We start from the raw sequence: 10,289 nt of genomic DNA, 5'->3' as shown, positions 1-10,289 counted from the left end.
CGTCTGACCTTATAGCAGTTGTGGCCCTCAGGCTCTGGGTCAGTGAACTGCTGAGTGGTGGGCGTAGAGAAGGAGGCAGCCTCCGACCACGCTGAAGAGGAGAGAAGCCCGTCCAGCCCCATGTGGAGAGTGGCGTACACCACTGAGACATCAGTCTGCTGCTCAAAACACACAACACACCTGTTTACCACACACACAATATTAGAAAACACACCAAATCTAATGCAAAAATGCCCAGTAATGTCTAGTCTATATACATAGGAAATCGTTTATTTACCTGGTAGCAGCCAAGCGTCACGTCCACAGACGTCTCGTGGCGGAGGTGAGACACATAGTGGGTCACCCTGCCAGCCACACGCTGACAGAGAGAGAATACATTTTAAGGCCAAATGGAATAAGTGAAGAAAAATCTAATTTAATACTATTTCAGTAGTATTTACGTCTTACCTGGATCCAAGTGATGGACTGCACTTTGGTGGCACAGTAGGGGATGCCCTTTGGACTAAGCCTGGCTGTCTCCTTGGAGATGGCCCACACCAGTTGAGTCTCCAGGCCTCTCACCCTACTAACGTGGTGCATCCTCACCACCACCTGCTGTTGAGATAAACAACAAGACAACATCAACAAAACCACTTCAGCAATCGCTGTGACACACTGACAATGTAGATTAGGAAGTTACAAAGACACATACCTGGGATCCCCCACGCATGTAGGTGATGATGGGGCTGATGAACTGGAAAGTTCTCCAAGCTTTAACCACCGGACCGGCATTGTTCTGCACATTACAATACATTCATGTTGGAAACTGTAAACATAGTAACCGTGATGTGTGTGCGTGTGGGGGGTCTCTTACCCTGATCACAACAGGCCCACAGTACAGGGGGCTGAACCTAATCGGAATCAACTGCCAATTGCCAGTGGCCTTCTAAAGCAGAAAGCAGACAAGATATTTGTTTCATGTCAAAGAGACACAACTTGAATATCTGGGATATTTTTCAAACATAAAACCCCAAACTTTCAGAAAATTGTACCTCAAGGATAGTCTGCACATCTGGCACATCCTCAGGGATGATAGCAGCATTCTGGACATCAAGGAGGACTGGCAGCTGTGGAACATCTGGCACATCATCCAATGGCACATCCAACTGGACCTCATCCAGGACAGTTGTTTCTAAAATGAGGAACATTGCAATATAAAATAAACAATTGTTAGGACATAAAACGTAGCAAGATTGCTAATACTAGCTAGCTAGGAAGCAAAAGTCGATCGCTTAGCAACAGTTACTAAAGTTAATGTTAGCTAGCAAGCTAGCTAGCTACAACATCTCTAGCACAAGCATTTTTGCCAAGTCTGAATTATAGAAATACACAACATTTCGCAAATTATAATGACATTGTTAAATGTAGTAAAATAAGAGTTTTAAACTCCACATACCCTCTTCGAAGTCGCTGTCCACCTGTCGACAATCACGAACCCTGCAAAACAGAAAAAGACAAGAAAAACAAGCCACAAATGAATTTGAACAACCTGTCGACGCATTAGGCCGCCGACGTCCACGCACTCTCTCCGCCAGTCTTGAAAAGCACCCAGGCATTTTCCAGTCGATTGTTCTATCTCAGGTGTCAAAAATCAAACAAGTTTGTTGTCAGCAGCAAACTGAAGTTGTTTTCGCACAGAAAACGTTCCATAGAACGTCGGTTAGATGTCTCTTGGCAACACACGTTCGAAAATGATTGTTTACAAAATTGACAACTGTGATGCCATAAAAATTAGTTTGGAATTCTATGATTCCCTTTAGAATCCGTTAAAATTGCTTGTCATTATTCTAGTGGCGTCGACGTGCTTCTTCGTAGCTCAGTTGATATTTTTTAATTTTTTATTTCACCTTTAGTTAACCAAGTAGGCAAGTTGAGAACAAGTTCTCATTTACAACTGCGACCTGGCCAAGATAAAGCAAAGCAGTTCGACACATACAACAACACAGAGTTACACATGGAGTAAACAAACATAGTCAATAATACACTAGAAATACAAGTCTATATACAATGTGAGCAAATTAGGTGAGATAAGGGAGGTAGAAGGGCAATAAATAGGCCATGGTGGCGAAGTAAATACAATATAGCAATTAAAAACACTGGAATGGTAGGTTTGCAGTAGATGAATGTGCAAAGTAGAAATACTGGGATGCAAAGGAGCAACATAAATAAAATAAATACAGTAGGGGATGGGGTAGTTGTTTGGGCTATTTATAGACGGGCTATGTACAGGTGCAGTGATCTGTGAGCTGCTCTGACAGCTGGTGCTTAAAGCTAGTGAGGGAGATAAGTGTCTCCAGTTTCAGAGATTTTTGTAGTTCGTTCCAGTCATTGGCAGCAGAGAACTGGAAGGAGAGGCGGCCAAAGAAGGAATTGGCTATGGGGATGACCAGTGAGATATACCTGCTGGAGCTCGTGCTACGGGTGAGTGCTGCTATGGTGACCAGCGAGCTGAAATAAGGCGGGACTTTACCTAGCAGGGTCTTGTAGATGACCTGGAGCCAGTGGAAGAATTGGTTTTGGGGGTGACCAGAGAGATATACATGTGTCTGGAAAGAGAGTTTACAGTCTAACCAGAAACCTACGTATTTGTAGTTGTCCACATATTCTAAGTCAGAACCGTCCAGAGTAGTGATGCTGGACGGGCGGGCAGGTGCAGGCAGCAATCGGTTGAAGAGCATGCATTTAGTTTTACTTGTATTTAAGAGCAGTTGGAGGCCACGGAAGGAGAGTTGTATGGCATTGAAGCTCGTCTGGAGGGTAGTTAACACAGTGTCCAAAGAAGGGCCAGAAGTATACAGAATGGTGTCATCTGCGTAGAGGTGGATCAGAGACTCACCAGCAGCAAGAGCGACATCATTGATGAATACAGAGAAGAGAGTCGGCCCAAGAATTGAACCCTGTGGCACCCCCATAGAGACTGCCAGAGGCCCGGACTACAGGAAGCCGATTTTACACACTGAACTCTATCGGAGAAGTAGTTGATGAACCAGGCGAGGCAATCATTTGAGAAACCAAGGCTGTTGAGTCTGTCGATAAGGATGTGGTGATTGACAGAGTCAAAAGCCTTGGCCAGGTCAATGAATATGGCTGCACAGTATTGTTTAGGACCTTGAGTGTGGCTGAGGTGCAACCATGACCATGATAGAGCATGACGCTTGTAACGCCAGGGTAGTGGGTTCGATTCCCGTCACCACCCATACATAAACGACAGCAGGTTTTATTGTAAGTCGCTTTGGATAAAAGCGTCTGATGAATGACATATATTATTTTTACATGTTCACTTACTTGCTATACAATGTAGAGAGAAAAAGGGTCAATTCAAGAGGGAGCTACGAAATTCATGTCCAAATGTCATTAGAAATTTTGCCTGATGTCATTAGAAATTACATAGAATTAATCATTAGCTTGTTTGTTACGTTCCCCAGTTTCTGTGTTGTAGTTTGTATTTGAGAGTGTGTTTTTCAGGAGATGGCTTCCTGAATTCTCCCCAAGCAGCTGATTGGTCGACTCCATGGCTAATTGGAGCTGACCCCGCCCCCTCGTCAAGACGCAGCTGTATCCAATTAGCCTCCTGAAGCTATATAAAAGCCAGTGTTCTGTTCAGGAGAAAAAGAGGAATGAATGCAGAGGGAGATTGATTGTGAAAAGAGATTTTTGCTGAGAGAGGAGGCCAATGGCTGTGGGTAATTAACTGAGTTAGTTGTTGCTGAGGGAGCTGATTGATTATGTCTGTGTGTCAATAGGACGCACTGTTTTGATTATTGAAATTGTTTGTTATCCTGTTTCATTTGTTCCCAGGGGGGAAGGGGAAGGCACCTAGGGAGTGCTTAGGCAAGAGGCCCGTGGGCATACATAGTAGTATATTCACTGTCTAGGCACACTAGGTAAGACCTGGGCGGACCACTCCCTGTATTTTGGTTAGAGCACCAGGTGGTGCTAAGTTAGGTACGTAGTGGGTAGGCAGGTTAGATAGGAGAGGGGGGCTTTGACATTTACTTTCTTTGCTTTGGTTCCGTCCAGCCCCTTTTCCCCATATTACCGTGTAAGGAATAAAATCCTAGTAAACGGTCAATTCTGCCTTTTGTTGTCCTTTCTCACACCTACAGTCCATACCTCTTTCACTTCACGGGGAGTTGAGTTGTAGCAGGGTGTTGCGTTCCCTCTTCAGAGGCGTGCGTAACATTGTTCTCTACAATATTATAACATTCATACACCTGTACTTGACAGTGTTGATGAAATAATAACGATCATTTGCTGTGACCATTACTAGTTTAGACTGCACCGCACTTGGTTGTATGTGTTCCATATTTGGTGTTGTGAGGTTAAATTCTCAGTAAATCGTCGGTAACTTTTCAACCATATATGGTAGAGACATTGGGTTTAGACTATTGTTTTCTGACAATGTTCTATTGATTGGGCATATTTGTAAACCTTGAATTAATTCATCATTTTATGTTTTTGGTTATTTTGCCACCAGATGCTTTCCTATATCGTTGGCATAATATAAAATACAAATACCAAATATTGTGTTTTATAAAGTCACTAGCTAGATTGTAAGAATGAGACAAACAAGGTGATTTCTTTTTTTGTGTTTAACTCCTGAAAGTATAGTCTTTGCCACAGTGGGCTATAAAGTATTCTGGAGGACATATTGACCAAATTCAGACAAGGGGGGCCACAGCCCACGGAAAAAAAGCACTGAAGGCTCTACACTACCGGTTAAACGTTTTAGGACACCTACTCATTCAAGGGTTTTTCTTTATTTTTACTATTTTCTACATTGAAGAAAAATAATGAAATAACACATATGGAATCATGTAACCAAAAAAGTGTTAAACAAATCCAAATATATTTTAGATTCTTCAAAGTAGCCACCCTTTGCCTTGATGACAGCTTTGCACACTCTTGGCATTCTCTCAACCAGCTTCATGAGAAAGTCACCTGGAATGCATTTCAATTAACAGGTGTGCCTTCTTAAAAGTGGAATTTCTTTCCTTTTTAATGCGTTTGACACAATCAATTGTGTTTTGACAAGGTGGGGGGGTATACAGAAGATAGCCTTATTTGGTAAAATACCAAGTCCATATTACAGCTCAAATAAACAAAGAGAAGAACAGCTCAAATAAGCAAAGAGAAACAACAGTCCATCATTACTTTATGACATGAAGGTCAGTCAATACGGAATATTTCAAGTGTAGTTGCAAAAACAATCAAGCGCTATGATGAAACTGGCTCTCATGAGGACCACCCCAGCAATGGAAGACCCAGAGTTACCTCTGCTGCAGAGGATAAGTTCATTAGAGTTACCAGCCTCAGATATTGCTGCCCAAATAAATGCTTCACATAGTTCAAGTAACTGACACATCTCAACATCAACTGTTCAGAGGAGACTGTGTGAATCAGGCCTTTATAGTTGAATTGCTGCAAAGAAACCACTATTAAAAGGACACCAATAATAATAAGAGACTTACTTGGGCCATGAAACACAATCAATTTGTCCTTTGGTCTGGAGCCCAAATGTGAGATTTTTGGTTCCAACTGCCATGTCTTTGTGAGATGCGGTGTGGGTGTGTATTTCCTACCATAAAGTATGGAGGAGGAGGAGGTGTTATGGTGTGGGGATGCTTTGCTGTTGACACTGTCTGTGATTTATTTAGAATTCACACTTAACCAGCATGGCTACAACAGCATTCTGCAGCTATACGTCATCCCATCTGGTTTGGGCTTAGTGGGACTATCATTTGTTTTAATAAATTATTATAAAAAAAATAACTTGTTTGTTACTTTTACACCTTTTTCGTGGTATCCAATTGGTAGTTACAGTCTTGTCTCATCGCTGCAACTCCCGTACGACTCGGGAGAGGCGAATGTCGAGAGCTGCGCGTCCTCCAAAACACAACCCAGCCAAGCCGCACTGCTTCTTGACACAATGCCTTCGTAACCCGGAAGCCAGGCGCACCAATGGGTCGGAGGAAACACCATACACCTGACAACCCTGTCAGTGTGCATTGCGCCCGGCTCGCCACAGGAGTCAGTAGAGCTCGATGATACAAGAACATCCCTGCCGGCCAAACCCTCCCCTAACCCGGACGACGCTGGGCCAATTGTGTGCCGCACCATGGGTCTCCCGGTCGCGACCAGCTGCGACGGAGTCTGGACTCCAACCAGGATCTCTAACTGCACAGCTTGCCTTAGACCACTGCGCCACTCAGGAGAATTAATTTGTTTTTCAACAGGACAATGACCCAACACACCTCCAGGCGGTGTAAGGGCTATTTTACCAAGAAGGAGAGTGACGGAGTGCTGCATTAGATAACCTGGCCTCCACAATCCCCCGACCTCAACCAAATTGAGATGTTTTGAGATGAGTAGGACCGCAGAGTAAAGGAAAAACAGCCAACAAGTGCTCAGCATATGTGTGAACTCCTTCAAGACTGTTGGAAAAGCATTCCAGGTGAAGTTGGTTAAGAGAATGCCAAGAGTGTGCAAAGCTGTCATCAAGGTAAAGGGTGGCTATTTGAAGAATCTCAAATATATATGTTTTGATATGTTTCACACTTTTTTGGTTACTACATGATTCCATGTGTTATTTCATAGTTTTGATGTCTTCACTATTATTCAACAATGTAGAAAATAGCATTTTCTTCTTTGACGCACCTTATGTCTAAACTTCTTTACAGTGAAATGATCTTGATTGGTGATCTCAACTGGTGTTGGTTAAAGCCGGTGTCTGATGATTTAAAAATGTTTTGTAATTCTATGAATCTTACCCAGTTGATTAACTCACACACTCGCCCAAATCTTAAATGCTCAGATAAATCTACCCTGATTGATTTGATATTAACAAATGTTCCACATAAATATTCTGCGGTTGGTGTTTTTTGTAATGATTTAAGTGACCATTGTGCTGTTGTTGATGTTAGAAATACTAAGGTTCCTAAGACAAACCCACGTTTTATTCGTAAGAGAAATTTGAAGTGTTTTAATGAGCAGGCTTTCTTTCATGATTTGTTTTATTTTGACTGGAGCAAGATTGAGCTTATCCCTGATGTGGAAACTGCCTGGATATTCTTTCATGATGGTCTTTTCCAAATAGTAAACAATCATGCCCCATTCCGCAGGTTCAGGGTTAAAGGGCGGGATAATCCATGGTTTTCTTCTGAGCTGTCTTGTATTATTCACAACCATAATCTAGCCTGGGCTAAAGCAAGGAAATCATGTTCTGATGCTGATTGGCTTATTTTTAGGCAGTTACGAAACAAGTGTTCTTTTCTTCTCAGGAAGGCCAAGTCTGAATATTTTATGTCTGTTACCACTGATAACCTGAATGACCCTAGAAAGTTTTGGAAGGCTATTAAGTCTATGTCTGATAACAGTAATGTTAATGAATTACCGTCATGTGTTTTGAAGGACTCTCTTGCTGTATATGACAAAACAAATGCTGAATTGTTTCAATGAGCACTTTGTATCATTTGGTAGGCTGTTTGTTTCAGTGTCCTCTGTCTCTGTACAACCCTGTGTGGATGAACCAGTGAGAGCTGGTCAAACTTTTAGCTTTTTGCCATTCTCAGTGCAGGTGGTACATAAAGCCCTGAAATTCTTAGATCAGAGAAAGCCTGCAGATCCTGATCTTTTGGATCCCTGCTTTTTAAATCTGGCAGCTGATTTCATAGCTGAACCACTTAAATATCTGTTCAATCTAACCCTGGAATGTAATGAAATTCTGGAAATCAGCATTTGTACTACCACTTTTAAAAACTATTTTAAATAATTATAGGCCAATCTCAAAGCTGTCACCCCTGGTGAAAATACTTGACACCCTTGTGAGTGAACAGCTAAAAGAGTTTTAATTTACTAACTCTATTTTATCAATGTACCAAATCGGGCTTCAGGAAGAAGCATAGCACAATTACAGCAGCCATGAAGGTTTTAAATGATATCACTGAAGCCGTTGACAAAAAACAGCACTGTGTCTCACTTTTTATTGATCTCTCTAAGGCTTTTGATACAGTTTATCATGCTATACTAAGGCAGAGCTTGTCGAGTGTAGGTCTTTCAGAGCATGCAGTTGCATGGTTTGCTAACTCTCTGTCTGATAGAACTCAGTGCACTCAATTTAATGGGCTTATGTCTGTTAAATTGTCTGTCTTTAATGGTGTGCCCCAAGGCTCTGTACTTGGTCCTCTCTTATTCACTATTTATATAAATGATTTAGACAAAAATGTCCAAAATGCGCAACTTCATTTTTATGCTGATGATACAGTTATTTACTGTTGTGCCTCGTCTCTTACAAAAGCTTTCCAGAACTTGCAAACGGCTTTTTATACTGTTCAACATACACACAGTGTCAATTGAAGCTTATCCTCAATACTGACAAAACTAAACTAATGGTGTTTTCTAAAGCAAGAAATAGACCTCTGAACCTTTCACCTATTGCTACCTTTCAGGGCAAGGAGATTGAGGTTGTAACCTCATATACATATCTTGGAATTTTAATTGATGACGGCCTCTCTTTTAAATTGCATATTCAACAACTTACAAAAAAATTGAAGCTGAAATTGGGATTTTATTTTAGGAATAAGGCCTGTTTTTCCTTTGAAGCCAGAAGGAGGCTAGTATCAGCTACATTTATGCCTTTACTAGACTATGGGGATATTTTATAAATGAATGCTTCCGCTCAGTGTTTGAGATCAATTGACACCCTTTACCATGGTACTTTGAGATTTATTTTAAACTGCAAAACCCTTACTCACCACTGCACTTTGTATACCAGGGTTGGCTGGCCTTCTCTAGTCACTTGTAGGCTCAGTCACTGGTATACTTTGATTTATAAAGCCATTTTGGGTTTACTACTTTTTTTATTTGGGCATTTTTATTGTTCAGAAATGTGGTGGGTACTCTTTTCGTTCGCTGGACTTTATCCTGCTAACTGTTCCAAATGTCCGAACTGAATTTGGTAAAAGAGCTTTTATGTACTCTGCGCCATCGTCTTGGAACGCTTACAAAATACTTTTAAACTAGAAGAACTTGTCCCGATTGGTATTTTTAAATCACTGATGAATGATCTTGAGACTGATTCCCTGACCTGTCAATGTTTTTAATTTGCTGTTTTTGATTTTTGTTATACTCTTGTGAATTCAATGGTTTCTACTAGATTACTTGTAGTTTTTCATGTTGTTTGTCTGTAATTTTTGTAATGACTTGGTGCTGCCTATCTTGGCCAGGACGCTCTTGAAAAAGAGTTTTTAAATCTCAATGAGCCCCTCCTGGTTAAATAAATAAAATAAATAGTAAAAATAAAGAAAAACCCTTGAATGAGTAGGTGTTCTAATAGCAATAAGGCACCTCTGAGGTTTGTGGTATATGGCCAATATACCACCCCTCCTTGGGCCTTATTGCTTAAATAACCCATATCTCTTTTATAACAGGATATTATCATTGACTATATGAAAGTGCATGTATGAATGAGTCTGATTTACCGTTTTCAATGGCAGGTTCACCTTCTGAAGCCAGATGAGGTTCCCAAAGCGTGCTGCGCACCCACCAAGCTCAGTCCCATCTCTGTACTCTTCTACGCTGACAACAACAACGTGATCCTAAAGAAGCATCGCAACATGGTGGTCAAGACCTGTGATGCCTGTGACACCAGTCGTAGCCCATCTATCTATTCTACTTAATTTTAATCAACTTAATTGCCATTGTTCCAAAAGATACAAAGATACAATACACCCATTGGACCTATAACCATACTTCACTTTTGATTAACTAAACTATTCAAATCTACAGTAATTCAGATAATTACATCACCCCTTCATGTCATATATTCTGTGACCAATCAAAGCTGTAAAGTACTGTATCATAAGTATATCAATGCTAAAATTCTACCCTTTTGATGACTATAATATCTTGTTGAACCATGAATTTGTCATTGTCTCTCTCAGATATACTAAACATGGTTTGCAAAACATACACGTTTTTTCTTCTTCTTTAATCATACTTTTAACCAGTACAAGTTAGTAACAATGGAAAATGGCAACAATTTTTTATTTTTATTTTTAATATTTTTACATTTTTTATGTACAGAGTAACAAATACACAGTGATGTATGTCCTTGTCAACAGATATCTGGAGGACTGTATACGGCTATATTTGTAATAAACTATACTGAACAAAAAAACGCAACATGTAAAAGGTTGGTCCCATGTTTCATGAGCTGAAATTAAAGATCCCGGAAATGTTCTATACGCCAA

The 10,289-nt window shown here is 40.8% G+C and overlaps 1 long non-coding RNA gene across 1 annotated transcript; it reads right to left on the bottom strand.

Annotated features, from left to right (window-relative positions):
• Positions 1-1,074: 1,074 nt before the first annotated feature.
• On the bottom strand, positions 1,075-9,630 carry LOC120036468. Its single transcript, XR_005474511.1, has 3 exons — positions 9,519-9,630; positions 1,436-1,476; positions 1,075-1,171 (listed from the first exon to the last, which is right to left on the bottom strand). It is a non-coding gene; the product is annotated as an uncharacterized LOC120036468 (long non-coding RNA).
• Between the last annotated feature and the right edge of the window lie 659 nt (positions 9,631-10,289).

This window comes from Salvelinus namaycush, unplaced genomic scaffold (genome assembly GCF_016432855.1).
Source record: "Salvelinus namaycush isolate Seneca unplaced genomic scaffold, SaNama_1.0 Scaffold1341, whole genome shotgun sequence".
In the NCBI taxonomy this organism is placed as follows: domain Eukaryota; kingdom Metazoa; phylum Chordata; class Actinopteri; order Salmoniformes; family Salmonidae; genus Salvelinus; species Salvelinus namaycush.
The sequence above is the reverse complement of the archived record's forward strand: the minus strand, read 5'-3'. Positions and strand labels throughout refer to the sequence as shown.